General features: G+C 48.6%; 1 protein-coding gene across 6 annotated transcripts in view; it reads right to left on the bottom strand.

The window, feature by feature from the left end:
* Positions 1–13,722, bottom strand: part of FANCA (FA complementation group A) — a 3,206,914-nt gene that overhangs the window by 275,818 nt on the left and 2,917,374 nt on the right. The gene's annotated exons all lie outside the window — the stretch shown is intronic.

Here is a 13,722-nt window from a genome sequence, read left to right on the forward strand (position 1 = left end):
TCTCTTGGCTTTGCTAGCACTTGTTTTAGTTATAGTCATTATATTCATTTGAGTCCAAACATTTTGTTCAGTAAGGTTCACAATTCTTTCTTTCACTCCTTTCAATATGTCCAAGTATTCCCAACTTGTTTTCAATTTTTTTGGTATTCAAAATGTACTTCAAATTGCTTTCAATTTGTTTGGTATTCAGATTGGACTTTAACTTGCTTTCAATTCATTCAGTATTCAATATACACTTTAACTTGCTTTCAAGTCATTCGGTATTCAAAATGCGTTTAAACTTCATTCAGCGTCACCGCCTGCCAGCCCGCTGTGCCCCCTCTCTCGGATTTCACTTGCCGGTTGGTTTGACGGCTCCTTGCAAGTCCAACACAGGTTCCTGGTTCTCCGTGTGGTCGCTCACGTCTTCTCCCGGCGGTCTCCTTCTGGCTCGCGCATACCAAGCAAGGCTTCCACGGCAAAGCAGGATACTCAGTACTGCTTCCTTCGGTCCATCCGGCCTTCTCCTCACGGCTTGCCACCGGCCTCCAGATTCTTCTACTGCTGCCTCCTGCTGCATACACTCTGCACAGCTTCCCGGGCCTTCAGCGCTCCTCCTGCCACGCTGCCACAACAGAGAGGTCTCCCTGAAAACAGATGCCCATGCTTCCACAGCTGACAGTGCTATACCCAACGACTCTATAACTGTCAGGCTTCTGAAAGCCTAGAACGTTCACCAGCAAAGCAGCAGTCATTTGTTGCTCTTGTTACCCTCCTCCTCGGCCCTGTCCTTGGTTGGAGCTGATGTTTGTTCATTTTCATTAAATGAGGATGTGTTGGTCTAGTTGTCCTCTTCTTCATCACAGTATCAAACTGATGCAATTTGGGGGAAACTTTAGGGGAGTCACAGTAAAAGGTCTGACAAAAGCCCATGAAGGCTTGTGGGATGGGATGTGGGTTTGTGGTGAAAGGAAAATGGGGGATACCATGTCTCACCTAAGGACATCCTTTCCTCACTCCCCAAGTCTCCTCCACCCAGGTGATCCTCCCTTGCATATCCACTCCCAGGGTCGGGATACAAAAGTGACATCCTTTACCTGGCCACTTGAGAAGAGGATACCGGGGGAAAAGAAGTGAGGACGCCCTCAGGTTCCTCACAGTGTTCACTATATAATCTGTGCTCCAGATTAACAAATAAAATAGTGCGATGTTCTATAACCTGCTAAATATTACACAAGATCCCTGCAAAATTGCAAACTCTCCCGTCACCTTAAGAAAGACGCTAAGAGAAGGAAAAGCATGTTTAGGGATAGAATGAATGTAGCACAACTCTGCAACCTGTGGACTAAATAGCACACGCAGAGCTCTCTTTTGCAAGCAAATTATTATTCACAGCTCAGCCCTTTTTAAGAAGTAGTGAAAACACAGACATTTCCACATGAATGCCTCATTAATATAACTTGTGAAGCCACACCACACATGAACAAGATTACTTATACCATAGCATTAATCAGGAGTTTGAGGTCAGTACAGTAATTCTTATCTGAGTCACACTGCTTGAATGCACTAGGAAAATAAAGGCCAGTTTTTGTGACTATTTGCACTGCACAAACACATTCACACGTGTATGAAGGAGCTAAGTTTGCTAGCAGCTAAGCCCTGCATGTAAGGTCGGAGACAGGGTATGATGACTCATGGGAATAGGAAGAGGCATGCAAGTAAAGTTTCCACCCAGCAGAGTTGCAATATGTACTGATAACATAGATCTTAATGGTGAAGAATAGTGTTTTTGTGCCAAATCGCAGAGCAGTCCAGGTGGCACTCGAAAGTTATATTTTATGTGTCTCACGGTTACGTCTCATTAAGATAATTGGTTCTAACAATTGTACTAATTTCACTCCACTCTTACGCCTTCTGAAGCAACCAATGGTAAATGTAGTTTAGCTAGATACATGTCTAATTCTTTTGGCCAATCATAATGTGTGTGACAGATACGTAGGTTAGCGCATCTAATGAAGTTATTTTATTTTATTGTACCACATGTTTGGAATAGGCCAATGAAAGTGCATTCTGAATGGAATCATGTATATTGTTACTCACAACAGTCAATCACAAAGAGGTTTTGTAAATCTGTAGCTTTTTGCTTTCTGTAAATCTCAATATAATATGCACATACTCACATCACTACAAATTGAATGGCTGTGGATATTTCCCTGCCTAGGCAGTTTGCAATACATATTTTAATTTTTTTTGTATCCTATGCATTTTATTTTTGGGCTCTTGGAGTACCTTTATTGGTAGAAGAAAGGAGCTGTCTTACACTCCTTCTCCTTGGAGAACACCAAGCAGGGAGGATTAACGGACAACGCCTGAAGCTCATTTACCTACATTCAACCTCCTTTATGTATTCCCGCTGATCCCTGTCATTCCGCTGGTTCTTAGGAAATTGCACCTGCTAGGAGCCACGTTGATCCTGATCACTCCAGGCTGGGCCTGGAGGATGTGGTATCTGAAGTTGCTGGACATGTACATCTGCCCTTGCTTGGCACCTACCGAGGAGATTCGACTTGCTTGCCCTATCGGAGGGACTGGTTCTCCACCGGAACCTCAACAGCCGAAACCTTCATGCTTGGCTACTGAGATACAGGGAGTGGGACCTGTCGGATGATGTCCTTGATGTACTCCTTTCAACTCTGAGGCCCACCACAAAGTCTATTTATGACTGCAGATGGCATAAGGTTTCGACTTGGAGCTGGGAGAGGAATCTGGACCCTCTATCCTGGCCGTTATTCCCCGTTTCAGATTTTTTGCTGTCCTTGGCCCAAGTTTGCCTGCATATTAGCACAGTTAAGGGATAGCATGTCACAATTCTAGTTTTCAAGAGGTCCCCGGAACAGAGCATGTTCTTCATTAGCCCATAGTCAAAGTGCTTTCGGGTTGTTTCTAACCAGTTTTCCCCACGCCAGTTTGTTGTCCCGATGTGGGATTTAAATTTGGTTTTGACATTCCTTATGGGAGCTCCACTTGAGCCTCTTCATTCGTGTTCTATTATATTGCTCACCCGTAAGGTGATTTTCCATGTTGCCATCACTTCCATGAGATGGGTGAGCGAGCTACAGACGCCATCTGTTAAACCTTCCTACTTTGTTTTCTCCAAGGAGAATCTGACTTTCAGAGTGAAGCCCCCTTTTCCTCCAAAGCTGGTCTGAGATTTTCATCTCTGTCAAAAAAGATCCATCTTTCTATGTTTTTTCCTTTGCCCCATCCTTTCAAGGAAGAGGAGCGATACCACCAGCTGGACCCGATGCAAGTCCTCAACTACTATGCCTATCGGCAAAAGAGGCCAGGAAAGGTGATCAGTTTGTGTTGGCTACTGTGAGAAATCCGTGGATGTTGTCCCTTCTCCTCTAGGGGAAGACCCTTCCCATGAGGCCAGACAGATAGGTGAGGCCACTACCCGATAGGCTCCCTGGGGTGGTACTCAGTGGGAGGTTCTCATGGGGAGGGATCCCCCCTGTGGAACAATGGACGACTTCTCTTAGTGTGTCCATCATACATCCCAACCTCTCTCACCGTCCTTCCCTGGGAACAATATACTGGTCCCCCACACTTCCATATACTTGTGTAAAGTAGATCATACAAGCCCTATAAGGACCACATAGATGAGGAAGAGTAGGGAGTACTTGCCTGAAGTATGTTGGAAAACTGGGACGAGGAAGAGTCCCACAAACCCAATATTGAGTGTTCATAATCATACTGGGACGAAGAAGATGGGCAGAATCATGAAGAGCTCTCTGTTGAAGCAAAGTGAGCATCTTAGTCTATATGGACATTGGATGCGGCTCTTCTCACTCCTTATGTTGTCCCTCACTAGTTTCTATACACTTACAATCAGTGCGAGACACTGGAACGAGAAGCTAAGGGAGAGCCGAGAGCAGTCCGCTCCTGGTGTTGGAGAAATCTCTGGACTTCTTTCCCGATTGGCTTTGCTGAAGGCCGGCAGACCAAAGGAAGCTGCGAGAGGGCGGCGTGGCGAGCAAGAGTCATGCCGACAGTATCCAGAGAACAAAGGAGCCTGAAGGCAGTCACAGACAGGCAACAGGAGACAAAGATGCCGCACAGCGCGCGAAGATAGGAAGATGACCCCAACAACAATCGGCTAAGCAACTGACACACACTGAAGGTAACGGGAGCTGCTCAGGGACCGGCAGGGCCAAGTTAATATGGGAGGCAGCGACACAGTGTGTACATATGGAGTTAAAATACCCTTGCCTTCGTCACAGTGCTTGGAGGGAGAATATCCCAAATACTAAGAGAAAAGAAGTTGATGTCTGAGACCCGAACAAAGATAGTATACATCAAGAAGCCAAACACAGTACATGGCAAGAGAGTATACCAAGTCTGTGTAGAAGAGAAACCAGGGTCTGGGCCGCAACCATAAACAGTGAGAATCTACGCCCTCTGTTGATCTTCCCTGGGGAGCCATCTCGCTCTTCACACGCTGTGGAAGTTCACATATCGGGACTCTTGTTGCCGATTGTTCAGTGGAGCCTCAAAGCTCGGCGATCCTTGCGGTCTCCTGCACGCTGGGACCGCAGACCACCTTCTGCTGCCATGTTGCCCCTGTTCTCATTGTAACTGAATGCCCAAAATGTGAGCTGCTTCCTCTGGGGTTGTGCATCTGGACTCACGACTGTTCCACGTAAAGACCAGACCGAAGCGGAAGGCCCATCTATAGCACACTCCTCCTTTTTGCAGTTTTTCTGTGATTTGTCAGAATGCCTGCCACTTCTGCAGTGTGAAGGGTGCCATCCTGGAATACTAGGAGGGAATGCCCCTGAAAGGCGATGGTACCCACTTTCCTGGAGGCTCAAAGAATCTCTTCCTTGCTTTTGTAGGAATGAAACTTCATAATGATGTCCCTCAGTTGGGACCTCAGGGTCCTCCTTAGTGGGCCCACCCTATGCACCCGATCCAGTACTATGCCATCTTTTGCCACCTCAAAGGCAAACGCTAGAAGGACCTGCTGAACCCATTTCTGTAGGTCGGTCCCTTTTACTCCTTCTGCTGCTCCCTGTATCCTGGGATTCTCTCTGCAGTGCCTTTTCTCCAGGTCCTCAATCGTAGTGAACTAGGAGGGCCATGTCCTGTTTGGCGCCGGCCAACTCCCCATGTAGGTTAAGCACATCTTCCTGTGGGGTCTACACGGCCGTCTCAGTGTCACCCACCCTCGAGTTCAGTTGCTTTGTGTCTTGGACAAGGTCTGCAATTGTTCTCTTTATCTCCTAAGCGCAGCATTTCATCTCTGCCCTTATTGACTGTTTCAGCTCTTCCTTTAATTCGTCTTTCAAAGTCTTTAGGCAGTACAACAGATCTGCTTTTGAGAGTCCCAGCTCTTTCCCCCCAGTCGCCAGCTCCATCTTCCTCCCCATCAAAGAGGGCTCTCAGTCCGCTGGTAACTGCCCCTTCTATTTGGCTTGTTGCTGAGAGGGCAGCCAATAGATGCTCAGAGTCCAGACCTGGCGTGCTGACTAGTGCATTGACATCCGCCCCCCACCCCCAACTCTGTGGATAAATTCCTCTTCTTTGCTTATTCCACTGCTGCTCCGACCAGCTCCTTGCTCCCTTGCCAGTCCTGCAGCTCAGCGTTCTGCTGTGATGCAGTCTGTTCACCTTGCTGCTAGAGCGCACCCCTTCACCCTACGCCACGCTCCACAAGACCTTGTTCTCAGGAATCCACCTTCACCCTTCCACAATGCCTCATGTACCGGTGTGCAGCCTCTCCCCGCTCAGCCTCTAGCTGTCATTCACTGGCCTGTGTGACCAGCCCGGTGGTTTGCCGCTCACCTCGCATGGTAAACTGGATCGTCTCATGCCCTCTCGCACTTGGCCCGGCCCTCCTGGGTGTTCACCACTCCTCACCAGCACTCCATCTGCTACCTGCAGACCGCTCTCCAGATGAGCATTCCCGTGATGCACTCCCCTCAGCACCTGCATGAGTTCCCATGTCCTGCTCAGTTATGGGCTGGGAACACTGCAGAGCCGCAGGCTGTTGTCATGATCTCTGCTTCCAAAAGATCAGGACTTGCCCGACTCCCTTGGAAGCAGACCCATAACCCCGGTTCTGAGTGCCAGCCAGTCCCAATTGGGACCTTTTGGACCCTGTCCTGGCGCCAGTGGCACCAGGCTCATAAAGATGCCCAGTCCCAGCGCTGGAAGCGCCGGGCTCATAATGCTTGGGTGGACTTACCTGCAGCAGACCATGCTGCTTACTTACCTGCCAGTTGATCCCCTGATCCTCTTCTGTTTGGGACTACTTTTCCTGTTGGGTGGGGCAGGAGCCCTCCCTAGGTTCAGAACACAGGAACTCTTCTGGAAAGCAGGAACTCTTTTCTCACCTAGGGGAGGCTGTGGAAGGAGACACCTAAGCACTACAGGAGGCTATTTAAACCACACCCGATGGATGAATCTTGCTTTGCGTTATTCTGCATTCTCTGCAGCAGAACGCTCATCGTGTCTTCTGCTTCTGATCCTGGGCCTAAGGGAACATAGGTTTACCATCCTGGAATCCAGTCTTCAGCAGCACCTGTAAAGACAAAGAAAGAACAGGTTAGCACTACGGTCTTCAGTGGCAGCGTATCTCTTACCTGGTCCATCGGCTGTCACCAACGCCTCGCGCTGCATTCCGGCATCTGAAAGACCAAGGCTTACCTACTCTTCGCATGCTCCAGAGGTCTTCGCACTGCATTCCGGCATCTGAAAGACAAAAGCTTACCAGCTCTTCGCACGCTCCGGAGGCCTTTGGCGCTGCATCCCGTATATGAAAGACAAAAGAAGGTGCGTTTAAAGACATTGGGCAACTTTATTACTCACGTGCCATTACTCCTTCCCACGCCGAATCCAGTGGGTATTCCAGCACCCTTCAGCTTCTCTAAAGCTCCGAACTTGTACCTGCAAGATAAAAGGGACAGTTAGTGCGCATCGTGAAGCAGGCTACAAGCGCTTACTTACGTGCTTCCAGGCGCTTCTATTCCTCACGCGGGTTCGATCCTCAACTCCAGCCCGCCATCCGCCATCGCCGGAACCCTGCAAAACAAGAGATATCATTACAAAAGACTTTTAAGACATTTGAAGTGCCCAGAACTTATCGTTCGTGCAGTTGACGACGGACAGCAGTCCTCTGAGGTCAAGAGGCCTGCACCCTTATCCAGTGAAGAAACTGGTTACGGCACCCTGCCCCGAGGCAGATGGAGAGCCCGGCGTTCACTTACCTAAGGTGAGGGTGTTAACCTTTGGGGTTCTTCAGGAGAAGAGAAAGGGAAGAGGAGAGAGGCACCCAATAACCCCAGTTCATTAATCCCATATTTTCTATCTGCAGACATCTTACTCTTCGAGTCAGACATACAGTGCACAGAGGTCCAGCCCAAAGAGCCAACAGTGTGTTACACATCACCTTTGAAGATACGGCATTCACCCAGTCAAGACCGGCGCCTCTGCGGGAATCAGGTGAGCGTTACAGAACGCAAAGCCTATCGCAAAACTCCCACCCAGGCGCTATGGAAACCTCGGATACCGACCAGCTAGCCCAGTTACTTGGGGAACTAAGAGCAGAAGTGCATGCAGCCCGTCAGGAAACGAATGCTCTAAGAAGGGAACTGATTATTTCCAAGGAGCGAACAGACGATCTCGCTAGACAATTGCTACAGTCACAAGCCGGACAAACTCCGTTACCCGCATCAGGGGCAAATCTTCCTTCAACATCCTCTACGAACCCAGTGCAGATCAACCTACCTGGGAATGTACCTCTGGCTCCGCCCGAACGATTTTCTGGTGACCCAAAGAGGTTTGCAGTATTTATTAATCAGTGCCGGTTGCACTTCTTATGCCGGCCAGCAGCCTTTCCAACTGATCAAGCTAAGGTAGCTTTCGTGCTTTCGTACCTTAGTGGCAATGCGGCAGACTGGTCGATCCCTCTAGTTAATCAAGATGATCCGGTTCTCCATGATTTTCAAGCTTTTCAGCTCAGTATGGAAAAACTGTTTGCAAGACATTCACAGGGGCAGGCCTTGGACAATGAGCTCCTTTCATTGCGACAGGGTAATCAAGACCTTTTGGCTTATATTGCGTCTTTCAACAGACTGATAGTGGAAACTCGATGGCCTGAGGACAAAAGGATTACGCTGTTTTATAGAGGTCTACATGGAGAGCTCAAAGATGTGTTAGCCCAAGTAGTGAATCCCCCGCAAGACTGTTCGGACTATATTGACTTAGTCGTTCAAATTGACCACAGACTGCAGAACAGGAAGGCCGATCGTTCCAAGTTTGATGCTCGAGTATTTTCCAAACCACCAACTCCTACCAAAGGAGTAGACTCCGGGGAACCCATGCAAATAGGGGGCCTGAAAGGACCACTAACACAAAAGGAGTGGGAAAGGAGAAAACAGCTGCAATTATGCCTCTATTGCAGAAACTCGGGGCACTTTCTTCGAGACTGTCCGGTGAAACCAGCCAAGAAGGCAGTAGGAGCTGCAGTTACCAGGGTCACAAACTCTGAGCAGGGAAACGACCTCGCTCGACAAGAATAGAGGTCCTCTTGCCGAGCGTTAAAACCAGTTCCGTGACCTCGCATTTCGTGATACCTATGGTCCTCATTAGCCCTGAACATCCGGATCGATTACATGCGATTGAAGCTTACGTCGACAGCAGTGCCATCGGCAATTATGTGGATCATGAAATGGTTTTGAGGATGAATCTGACTCTTTGTCCAAAGGCTGTAAAGGACGTCATTACTACGGTGGATGGTACGGAGATAGCCTCCGGACCAGTAACGCATACCACCCAAGAAGTGATGCTAGTAAGTCAAGATGGACACCATGAGAAGATCGTGTTCGATGTGATCAAGGCCCCCCAGTTCCAGATTATTCTAGGAATTCCTTGGTTAGAGAAGCACAATCCTCAGATCGATTGGCGAGCAAGAACGGTTCAGTTTCCAGAATGTGTCTCTACTTGTCACCCTCGAACTGGTGTTGCACTGGCAGCATTTTCCTCGGAGGCTCCTCAGTTACCTCCTGAATACCTAGAATTCCAAGATGTTTTCCGGAAGGATCAGGCTAACTCTCTACCTCCTCATAGGTCTTATGACTGCCAGATACACCTGATACCTGGATCTACTCCTCCTTGTAGTAGAATTTATGCCCTCACCGAGCCTGAGAATCTTCACCTCCGACAATACCTGGATCAATACCTAGCGAATGGGTTTATTCGTCCTTCCAAGTCCCCTGCTTCCTCAGCTTTGTTCTTCGTTCCAAAAAAAGAAGGGGACCTTAGAACTTGTATAGATTATCGCGCCCTGAACCAGATCACCATTAAGAATAGATATCCGTTACCTTTGATCCCTGAACTCCTGGACCAAGTCAGAAAAGCATGCATATATACAAAGCTGGATCTTAGAGGAGCCTACCACTTGGTACGAGTAAAAGAGGGCGATGAATAGAAGACGGCCTTCCGCACCAAGTATGGGCTATTTGAATATCAGGTCATGCCCTTCGGACTTTGCAATGCCCCGGCCGCCTTTCAATATTTTATGAACGATATCCTCAGAGAGCTCATAGATGTGTGTGTTGTTGTTTACATTGACGACATCCTTGTTTATTCTTCATCGGAAACTGAACATCGGAAACACGTGAAAATGGTCCTCGAGAGATTGCGTCAACACAAACTTTTCGCTAAGTTGGAAAAATGTGTTTTCAACGTGACTGAAGTTGAATTCTTGGGATTCATATTATCACCTAGCGGAGTGCGTATGGATTCAAAGAAGGTCGATGCAATTCTCAAATGGCCATCGCCATCCTCCGTAAAAGGTGTTCAAAGCATGTTAGGCTTCGCTAACTTTTACCGCAGGTTTATCCCCGAATTCTCTCGAATAGTCCAGCCCATCACCGCCTTGTTAAAGAAAAACAAACGTTTTGAATGGTCTACCGAGGCGGAACAAGCTTTCCAGAATTTGAAGACTAGATTTATCTCTGCACCGATCTTAAAACATCCTCGCCCAGAACTCCCCTACATCGTTGAAACTGATGCTTCGAGCCTTGCCATGGGGGCAGTTCTATCACAAAAGGACCCAGTAACCAATCAGTTGCATCCCGTGGCATTTTGGTCCCGCAAATTCTCGCCTCCTGAAATCAATTACACTATTACTGATAAGGAACTTCTAGCTATCAAGACCGCCTTTAAGGCTTGGCGGCATTATCTTCTGGGGGCCCGACACACCGTTACTGTGATTACAGATCACCGAAACCTGCAATATTTGAAAACCGCAAAAGCTCAATCCTCTAGGCAACTCCGTTGGGCACTATTCTTTGCCGAGTTTGACTTCATAATTACCTATCGACCTGGTACAAAAAACGGTAAAGCTGATGCCCTTTCTCGGATGGGAGTGGAAGAACATTTGATCAATCCTAAACCTGTACCTATCATTCCCGAACAAAGAATTCTAGGTGTAATCGCCACACAATCCATAGAGGAAGTTAAGGATAAAGCCAGGCTACTGGTAACTCCAGCAGACATACAGAATTGGCATCTGCAGGGAAAGGACTTTATGGTGAAGGACAACCTATTATATTTCCAAGAACGGTTATACCTGCCCAGCACAGATTTACAGAAAAAGGTAATCTCTTGTTATCACGATTCTTTAATGGAAGGACATCCCGGTATGACCAAGACCTCGGAAAAGATCAAGCGCTACTTCTGGTGGCCGTCTTGGAAAAAAGATATCAGAGACTTTATAATGTCCTGTGGAGTATGCGCCCAAAACAAGAGTCAAAAGGAAAAACCAGCCGGCCTCTTACGCCGTATTGACATCCCCCCTCGCCCTTGGCATACGCTTTCTATGGACTTCATCACCGATCTACCTCCATGCTCCGGATACAATACGATCCTAGTAATCGTGGACCTATTCTCCAAGATGGTGCATTTCATTCCACTCAAAGGCTTACCAACAGCAGCAACTCTGGCCCGAGAATTTCTCGAAAACATCGTCCGACTGCACGGTTTTCCTTCAGTTCTAATTTCAGATCGAGGTAGTCAATTTATTTCTCATTTTTGGCGAAGTTGCTGTCGGTCGGCTCAAATTGATGTGAGACTTTCGACCAGCCACCACCCTCAAACCGACGGACAAACCGAGAGGACCAATCAAACTCTGGAACAGTATTTGCGCTGCATGCTACAACAAACTGAAAAAACTTGGAAAGATATCCTTTGGATAGCCGAATATGCCTACAATAATTCTGTCCACTCGGGAACTGGGAAGACCCCGTTTTTTCTTTTATACGGTAGTCACCCTCGAACCTCGGAGTTGGATCCACTCCAAGATCTTGGAACACCAGCAGTAGACCACCTGCATTCTACAATCACCCAAGCCTTTAAGGAAGCCGTTTCTCACCTTCAAAGGGCTAAAGAACAATACAAGAAAGGAGCAGACCAACATCGGAAGGAAGCCCCCCAATATCAAGTAGGAGATCAAATCTGGTTATCCACCAAATATCTACCTCTAAAAGGACCACGCACATTCAACCCAAGATACCTTGGTCCCTATTCCATCACTACCATAGTAAATCCAGTAGCGGTCAAGTTGGACTTGCCCCCTCACATGAAGATACATCAGGTCTTCCACGTCTCTCTATTAAAACCCGTGCAACCTCAAACCCGACTAACTACATCTCCAATACCTATTCTAGTTGATGGAGAACTCGAGTTTGAAGTCAAAAGCATCCTGGATTCCAAGATCTCCAAATCTAAACTATTTTACCTGATTGACTGGAAAGGCTACGGTCCCCAAGAAAGATCCTGGGAACCTGCGGAATATGTCCACGTGCCTCGTCTAATCAAAAGATTTCATCGAACATTTCCTAACAAGCCCAAACCCCCGGAGAAGCCCGGTTTGGGAGGGGCCTTGAGGGGGGGTGCTGTCATGATCTCTGCTTCCAAAAGATCAGGACTTGCCCGACTCCCTTGGAAGCAGACCCATAACCCCGGTTCTGAGTGCCAGCCAGTCCCAATTGGGACCTTTTGGACCGTGTCCTGGCGCCAGTGGCACCAGGCTCATAAAGATGCCCAGTCCCAGCGCTGGAAGCACCGGGCTCATAATGCTTGGGTGGACTTACCTGCAGCAGACCATGCTGCTTACTTACCTGCCAGTTGATCCCCTGATCCTCTGATCCTCTTCTGTTTGGGACTACTTTTCCTGTTGGGTGGGGCAGGAGCAACTCCCTAGGTTCAGAACACTGGAACTCTTCTGGAAAGCAGGAACTCTTTTCTTACCTAGGCGTGGCTGTGGAAGGAGACACCTGAGCACTACAGGAGGCTATTTAAACCACACCCGATGGATGAATCTTGCTTTGCGTTATTCTGCATTCTCTGCAGCAGAACGCTCATCGTGTCTTCTGCTTCTGATCCTGGGCCTAAGGGAACAAAGGCTTACCATCCTGGAATCCAGTCTTCAGCAGCACCTGTAAAGACAAAGAAAGAACAGGTTAGCACTACGGTCTTCAGTGGCAGCGCATCTCTTACCTGGTCCATCGGCTGTCACCAACGCCTCACGCTGCATTCCGGCATCTGAAAGACAAAGGCTTACCTACTCTTCGCATGCTCCGGAGGTCTTCGCACTGCATTCCGGCATCTGAACGACAAAAGCTTACCAGCTCTTCGCACGCTCCGGAGGCCTTTGGCGCTGCATCCCGCATCTGAAAGACAAAAGAAGGTGCGTTTAAAGACATTGGGCAACTTTATTACTCACGTGCCATTACTCCTTCCCACGCCGAATCCAGTGGGTATTCCAGCACCCTTCAGCTTCTCTAAAGCTCCGAACTTGTACCTGCAAGATAAAAGGGACATTTAGTGCGCATCGTGAAGCAGGCTACAAGCGCTTACTTACGTGCTTCCAGGCGCTTCTATTCCTCACGCGGGTTCGATCCTCAACTCCAGCCCGCCATCCGCCATCGCTGGAACCCTGCAAAACAAGAGATATCATTACAAAAGACTTTTAAGACATTTGAAGTGCCCAGAACTTACCGTTCGTGCAGTTAACGACGGACAGCAGTCCTCTGAGGTCAAGAGGCCTGCAACCTTATCCAGTGAAGAAACTGGTTACGGCACCCTGCCCCGAGGCAGATGGAGAGGCCGGCGTTCACTTACCTAAGGTGAGGGTGTTAACCTTTGGGGTTCTACAGGAAAAGAGAAAGGGAAGAGGAGAAAGGCACCCAATAACCCCAGTTCATTAATCCCATATTTTCTATCTGCAGACATCTTACTCTTCGAGTCAGACATACAGTGCACAGAGGTCCAGCCCAAAGAGCCAACCGTGTGTTACACATCACCTTTGAAGATACGGCATTCACCCAGTCAAGACCGGCGCCTCTGCGGGAATCAGGTGAGCGTTACAGCTGTCTCCTCTCTCCCTCGTTATGGGGTCTCTGCACCCCGTGTGCTGCCTGGCAGGAATCGCACGTTCCCGGGGGAAGAGCTCCCAGACTAACTCAACAGGCGAGTCAGGCCCCTTGCCCATTCATTGCACTTCACTGTGCGAGTCTTCACGTCCGGGCCATAGGGGGAACCCGATCTCGTTTGCGGCAACCCCAGTGCTGTGCCGCCTTGTCAGCCTGCTCCCTGCACCAGCTCATGGCTCCACAGAACAGCAGGACACATCTCTGCACAGTGCTCCGGCGTTGCCCACAGTTCTGCAACACT

Source organism: Ambystoma mexicanum, chromosome 2p (genome assembly GCF_040938575.1).
Source record: "Ambystoma mexicanum isolate Mex_15411 chromosome 2p, UKY_AmexF1_1, whole genome shotgun sequence".
NCBI classification, from domain to species: Eukaryota; Metazoa; Chordata; class Amphibia; order Caudata; family Ambystomatidae; genus Ambystoma; species Ambystoma mexicanum.